The sequence below is a fragment of the Astatotilapia calliptera genome, chromosome 8 (genome assembly GCF_964374335.1).
Source record: "Astatotilapia calliptera chromosome 8, fAstCal68.1, whole genome shotgun sequence".
Classification (NCBI taxonomy): domain Eukaryota; kingdom Metazoa; phylum Chordata; class Actinopteri; order Cichliformes; family Cichlidae; genus Astatotilapia; species Astatotilapia calliptera.
In genome coordinates, this window is record NC_137429.1 from 18,680,954 (window position 1) to 18,689,001 (window position 8,048).

Consider the following 8,048-nt stretch of genomic DNA (forward strand, 5'->3'; position numbering starts at 1 on the left):
ACTTAGAGAAGTCCAGTCGCTTTCTTTCTATGCTCCCTAGAATAATAATAAGACCTTAAATAATGCATGATTAATTCCAGGTTTCAGAATATTGCCTGAAAGTCACATAAATGTTAATAAATGACTTAATTGTGAATGGACCTCGGGGGTCCAGATGAATTCTACTGATGCACTTCAACTATAAGTTACACTAATTCATACAATTTGGTAATGAAAATCTAAAACACCCATTATTGCAGGGCGAGCTCAGTTTCATTATTTGGTTCAAAGTACCTTAGTGAGTTTCCAGCAATTATAGTGAGCAGCTTGACTGAAGAGGACACTGAGTGGATGGGTCGACCCAGACTTTGGGAATTCCCCTTCATGACTCTTTGAAACTAAAAGGAGGTTATGTCAGCTTGTGTAGCAAGATTTAAAACATGACCCTACTTGAAAATTAACATATGTGTTGAGGATATTTGGCACTCACAGTCACCACAGCACAGTTCTCACTTTTAAGTTGTGCTATATTCCTCTTAATTAAAAGCCTTTGCAGGCAATTAGGTGCTAATTCACCTCTTAGAAGCACCCTATTCATTGTAGCTGGATGATGGATGTAAACTGCATATCTAGGTGCTTGCTGCCATATTTTGCATACAGTGCAGGTATTGCCACTTTGTGAATGTAACTGTGCAAGGGAATAACCTATCACTACTTCCCTAAAGCATTTGTTACCCACTGTGTTTAACGAGCACATATCTTTGGCCCATTGGAATGTGATTGCATTGGTTTCAGTGAGTTGGATGGATATGCTGATGTGCCATACAGGTTCACTGTCACAGATGCTTCCTGTTAGCAATCATTAATTTGTGTTTCTTGGCTTCCATTCAATAATTATGTTGCAGTTTGTAGTGTGTTTCAATGTGGTTGAATAAATTGAGTTGCTTTGCAGTGTAGGCACATAGCCGGGCGATCATGGCTCAAGAGTTGGGAGTTTGCCTTGTAATCGGAAGGTTGCCGGTTCGAGCCCCGGCTTGGACAGTCTTGTGTCCAAGTCTTGTCCTTGGGCAAGACACTTCACCCGTTGCCTACTGGTGGTGGTCAGAGAGCCTGGTGGCGCCAGTGTCCGGCAGCCTCGCCTCTGTCAGTGCGCCCCAGGGTGGCTGTGGCTACAACATAGCTTGCCATCACCAGTGTGTGAATGGGTGGATGACTGGATGTGTAAAGCACTTTGGGGTCCTTAGGGACTAGTAAAGCGCTATACAAATACAGGCCATTTACATAGCTCTCTTTCCATATGATTTCTTCTTGGTTAACATCACCTACCCTAAATCTACAGTACTTCTAAACAACAGATGATTATCTGCTTTGAGGGAGAACCACCTTCTACTGAATTTTGTTGTACATCTAATTTAATGTCTGGTTCTTCCTCCAGATTAATATAGGGACTGCTGTGATTAAGGTAATGCAGGTAAGGGCAGGTGTTGATTTAGGGAGTGCTTGATTTAATTTGATTTTATTTTTTGTGAAGCATGCTATTTCAAGATCATTTGATCATATCTATTTAATTGTGCACTGGCAACCTCAAGATTGAGTTTAAAATTTGATCAGTTGTGCAGTGCTAATTAGCAGCATAGCGTTTTAAGCTGCTCATATGTAAAAGTACTAATGTGCTTGGTTAGGACTTGTTTTAAAGAAATAATAGTTGTTTTTGAGGAAAAACCGCTGATTTTTCTGACCAAAGAGATTGATGAGAAGATTGATGCTACTCTTGCTAAATATAAGGTTACAGCTAACCTGTTAGCTTAGCTTATCCTATCTTAGCTTAGCTCGACAACCAAGCCGAGTAGCCTGACTGAAGTTAACGGTTCAGCTTCTTTGTTTTACATAGCTGTTTGCATCCATGGAGCTGAATCACTGCAATTTTTCTGGATTTAGTCACAGACTGAAACCCCCCAGTTATCCTTAGAAGACCACTTATATGAAGAAAATAAAACTTCCAGTTCCTGTTAGCATTACTATACTCTCTACCACATATTTCTTTTGCAAGTATGAGAACACGCTCTATTGTTTCACATAATCATAATTTCCTATAGTATAGAGGTACTGTTAAGGTAGCTGACATATTATTAGTCTTGTCTCTTTTCTACTGCTTCCCTTTGTCTGCTGAGCCCAGTATTAATGTTAGCTTTTATTAATTTGATTCCACACAGCTACCTTTAGCCTCTGATATAGAGAATTTGATATTAATATCTACTTTCTCACTTTGTCTCTCCTTTTTTAGCAGTTTGCATGGCCAGCCTTTTTCTCTTATTATTGCCTATATGAACCCACATTAATATATTAGCATTACCTCATATAAGCTCTGATATTATGATGTGAGACTGATTTAAAGTTGCCCAGTGCACAAACAGTGTCACTGTTTACCAGTGCTTTGCTTCCCCGACTTTGTTTCATCCCCCCTAAAGCCAGTAAAATTACATATAGCTCTAGTGTGGCTTATATTTTTAGAAGGTCTGATTTAAATGATTTGTATTGCTGAGCCTGTGGCATTGTTACTTGATGCTTTGATCTGTCATGATAGACTGAATATATTTTCTATATCTGCTCTCATGTAAAATAAGACTTATTCCCTAAGTAAGTAACATTTATTTATAAAGTGCTATTTGCAGTGACTTTAAATTGATGTTGTCCGTACACTTTACACAGTTATAGCATTCCCATACTTCCTATGCATGGCGCTCAGTCCCTTCTCTAGGAAAAACATGACTTTTTTGTTCTCAATATTAAAAACCACAGGTTTTTAATACTGTTTTTTTAAAGGGATAATGTCTCCACGACCTTGCAGATGCAATCATTAATTGACTAACTGCTGTTTTTTCTGTTATCTGTTGGCAGTCTTACAGACTCAGTACGTCATCCAAGAGTGTGGACCAGGATTTTGATGGATATCTCGGTGTCTTAACCAAATGTCAGAACATATTTATTAATGACTTCAGAATTTTAAACTGTAAAAGTATAATGTTAGAGAATTAAAAGAAGAGCTCATTTTCTCAAAGAGTTTGTTTTCATAGGTGGTGCTTGTAAGATAGAGAAGTTAAAAAAAGGGGGTCGGTGGCGTTATCGTATTTTTCTGTCTTTGCCAGCTTTTACTATTTTTCAAAAGGGTGGATTGAGAGTGTAGGTGGAAAACCCTCTATGTCCAGCTTTTGATACGTTCATTTTAATTACAATTATAAGTTTATTAGTTGTTGAATTAAACATTTTACTTTCAAAAATTTAACTTAAGCCTGACCATTGAATTTTAACAAACCTTCTGCTGCTAAACTCACTTGTGCACTTGTTTTTCAGAAACCTTCTAGCTCTCTATAGTGCGCCATAGGAAAGGGGTTACAAAATCACAATAGGTATAATTGGAAACAATACAAATGTTCAAAATCAAGATAAATAGAAACATGACATAATAACTGCAACATACACTTTGCTAAGATAAATAAGTTATGAAACTTGTGAAAAATTTATGATATAAATGATATATCAAAATAAATATATAATATATAATATTTAGTTACATTATATATTTATATAATATTTATAAATATTTTATAATATTTAGGTGTTACTTGTGGTCCCTGTCCGTTTGCCCTCATGTTTTTTTGGGTTTTTTTTTTTTAATCTAAGTCTGTTTCCCCCCCCCCTGTTTTACTTTGATAGTCCCTCGTCTTGTGTCCATTGTTTTCAGTTTTGCTTCCCGTGGTTCATTAGTTGGATTCTGTTCAGCTGTGTTTCCCGGGTGTCTCCATTCAGTTTCCCCCTGTTCTTTGTTAACATATAGTCTCATGTTGGGTGCTGTCTTGTGTGTTTCTTAGTTTCCACGTTCCTGGTTTTATCTGTGACTGAGAATTTAGTATTTTTTAGTTTTTGATTATTAGCAATAAAGCTTCCCTTTAGTCTCCAGAGTCCTGCATTTGGGTCCATTTAAATATAAGTATAAGTGATGTCACAGCGACATATTAAGCCTTTTTATCATCACCATTCTTGATCTTTAGAAACAAGATGTGACAAGAGAGGGGTGAACATCACTGTGAAACTGCATTCTTATTGGCTAAGGACACGTGGGTGGCAAGTTGTCAGCCAATGAGCATACCTTGGATCCTTGGATCCTCCTTTTTGACTCATATAATAATTATAATCGAAAATTCCTTAAGAAAGTGTTTGCAGAGGTGGTCACAGAACAAAAGAGCCAAGGAATGTTTTCCCATTGACTTCTATATAAACAGAAAAACCAGGGGTGGTGCACTGGTGGCCATTAAATAGAATGGAGGCTTAAGGCACTTAAATATTGGCTTCAGCTTTCAGACCTGGGAGCCACATTAGTGTCTTTTACTGTTTATGCACAGCACTGTGAGATACTTCATGACATTTGCCGTTTTGATTTCATACATCAGGCAAGCAGCAGCACAGAATTTCTAGTGGCAGCCATCTGATAGCAATCACTTTGAACCACTAGAACCAGCTGCTTCTCATACTCACAGCTAAGTTTGTGTTTTGGAATTGCATTCTTGCCATCTGTCAAAGGGTGACAATAGCGTGCCATCAAGGGACTATGTCCTTCATAAGCCACCCAATCAACATGCATTAGCAGAATGCAAGATTTTATGGGCTGTGCCAGTAATTGTGTTAACATTTCAATTTTACAGATTGGTCTTAGTTATTAAAATTTCTTGAATGCAAGAAATCTCTGCTGGTTGCCCAGTAGGAAGGTTTTATTTTGTTATTTTGGTCTTTAGGAACTATCAAGGCAAATTGCTACAGAAAGTTTATTTACTAAAGATCATAATATTCCTTCGAATATTACTGCTCTGAACTTTATTGACATTGAAATTACCTGGGATATTTGTTTACTAAATTGATTTAAACTCCTTTGGAGGGATTTTTCTTTTGTAATATTGAAGTTTTATTTATTTAAATTCCTCAGCCACTCAGTATTTTTGTTTATTAATCAACAAGGGAAAAGCAAAGTCCATGGTTCGTCTTGGGAGGTGATATGGAGATAGACATGCTGAAACAAAACACAATTATTAATCACAACCAACATATTTTTTTCCTCTTGCCTGTAAACAGCAGTGCTCCCTTTTGGATTGTGGCAGCAATCATGTACATGTCATTGCCAGCTTGTAAATTGCAAAGACCCCGGGGATGCTGTTCAAGCGCTTCTCATAATCAGTGTCGTTACTTTCAATTATCTGCTAATGAGTTTCTGTAATAAGTGGGGAAACAAGAGGTGCAGCTGTGACAGAGGAATTACAGCTACCGGCTCTGTAAAGATGATTCATGTTCACCGCAAACTCGCTGACAGAGGAAGGCAGCAAAATCAGCATTGCAAGGTGGACATGGGAGATGATTTCCTGCATTGTCTTGAATGCAACATTTTAATAGTTCCTTATTTGGGTAAGACGAGCAAAGATAATTTTCTTCTCTGAGATCACAAACAGAACAGTGCAATGCTCTCCTTTCTTTCAGGAAGCCGTAAGCTGCCCACCTAATAGCCGTGACATTTAACAACCAACCAACAATATCGTAGGAAACAGCTCCCATCAATGCTTTCGTTTACAGCCCTGCTCGGTGAGCACCCTCCAGTCAGCATGTGTGTGAAGGGTATTTAAGACACCTGCTGGGGCATAGATTTTATATTATTGACAAAACAGCCTGTCCCGTCACTAAGTCCCCTCACTCCACGCCGCGATTAAAGAACCAGCCTCGGTCCTTTCATCCATTGCAGTTCTTTGTTTTGTTACTTTTCTTTTCTTTTGTAATGTCGATAAATCAGTTTTATTTGGAGCCACAACGCCGTCTTTTGTAGCAACGACCGTTTACTTTGTGTCAAGTGAGGCCCTTCAGCAGTTTAGACTCACAGGCAGTAGATTACATAAGGAGTGGGTGAAACTGAGATACCCTCACTTTTAGCTGCAAATCTGGGAGAAACTAAATTATAACTAAATTATGCATTACTTAATTAAAAAACAAGCAAGAAACAAATTGTATTCTATTAGTATATTATTCTTTCAGCTGTTTTTCTTCTTCTTGAGTAACAAACATCTGCTTGTTTTAGTTTTTCTCGTGTTATGTTTTCTTCTTTTTAACCTGCAGGCAAAATGTGGTCTTATGAAAATGTATTTATTTCATATTATTGGATGGGAGTGGGTGGAAGATGACACCAAGAAGAGTTATGGACAAACACTTACAGCTTGCACTTGACTTCTGAGCACCTACGTGATTGACATCTGTAGATATGACATCTGTACATATTGACATATGTATTGAATGTGTATTTTAACTTATTTTTTTAACCTGAAGTGTCCAGTATGCAAAACAGGCTTTTCTACAAATAGCACACATTTTCTTTACCTTAGTCTTTGTGCTGTCTGAAGCTGCAGTGATCTCAGACCACACAGGAGGTTAGCGATTTCAATTTGTTTTGTTGGCCTCCTTCTTTTATAACTGTCAGCTACAGTATACCCTGTCACTAGAGGGTTGAGCCTATTCAGTAGTGGCTTGCTGTAGTAGGGTGGAGACAAAGCAATGCTTCCTGCCACCCCACACAACCACACAACCACACAACAAACATCAGTCACGTTATAAAAGTGCAACCAACCATTTTAAACTGTATTTACTTTGTGGGCTTTATAAGCAATTAAAAAGAATCAGTTTAGCAGTGCTTCCAGATGCTTTTATTTGGTTTATGTTTACATAAAAAAATGTTTATCCGATATGGATCCTCAAAGTGTCTGTCATGCATACATAAGCATGCTTTAAGAATGAGCCTCCAAATAAACGAGGTACTGGAAACAAAATATAACTGAAAACAAGACATTGGTTGGTCTGTCACAACAATGTAAGTTGTGGTTTCAGTCTGGAAAATCATTTGAAAATTGTCTTGCTCACCAATATAGTATTAACAAAGGGGCTGGCTCCAACGTGGAGGCCCATGTTAAAATGCTTTAAAGCAGGGGTGCTTTAAAGCATTTAAAAGCATCTTTATGGTACAATAGAAAAGTGGTGTAACACAGCTGACCACAGTATGATATCCTTTCTTACAACTTGTCTGCAAACACTCCAACTACTCTGCTTGTGGTAGTGAAGCTATGAAAACACAACACCGGATAGGGAGAGTGTTTGGCTTTAATGTGTTGGCTGCAGTGCTGAACATTATATCAGTGAGTAACCTTGTGATGTGGAGGGATCACCTCAGATGTTCTTTTCACTGAACTTTGCTTCGTTTTCAGCGTCGTTTTCTTGCCACATTCTTGCATTTGTCTCTGTCCATCGGGGACCCTCATGTTAACTTTTATTGAGGGAAAGAAAGTTAACCCTCATCCTCTTTTTTCACTGCGCTAATGTGTTTATATTATCTTAACTATAGCTCTGTAGGTAGCCACCAGCTAAAACCATAATAAGCCTGCTAGCCAAATTTCAATAACCACAAAAACATTGCTGTTGTTTAGTTTTCTGACATTTAGAAATCCCTCAGTCAGAACATGGTATAGCATCTTAACTTTCAAGCTAACTTCCTGCTAACTCTGTTCAGCCTTGTAAATCCTTGTTTTCATGGATGCTGAATGTTAAACTTTATTTGATCCGATACCGATACCAATACCAGCGCTGGTATTGATACTGTCAACTTCCACCTCTGGTGTTAGGGCCATTAATTTTGACTGACAGGAGTCCTTCCAGGCAGCTGTAGCATTTCAGTGTCTGCTAGCCCTCACCTTGGCTAACTGGACCTGAACCGGTCTTCTCTGGAACTGGACCTCTTCCCAGTAGTGCCTTTTGTAGCATTTATCAGTCATTATTAAGCCATAATTTGCATATGTCTTTCTCTGTGTACTGCTCTCATACAGTTCATGAATGTAGCTTCCTAGGGTTAGCTGGTGACTTAGCATGCGGTGACTTTTTGCTCCAAAAACAAAAAACTGAATGTTGGTAGACAAAACACTAAAGTTGAGGCTTCAAAATGCACATCCCAAAACCAATTGGTGACATCCTTTATACTGTCTCCACCACTGGAA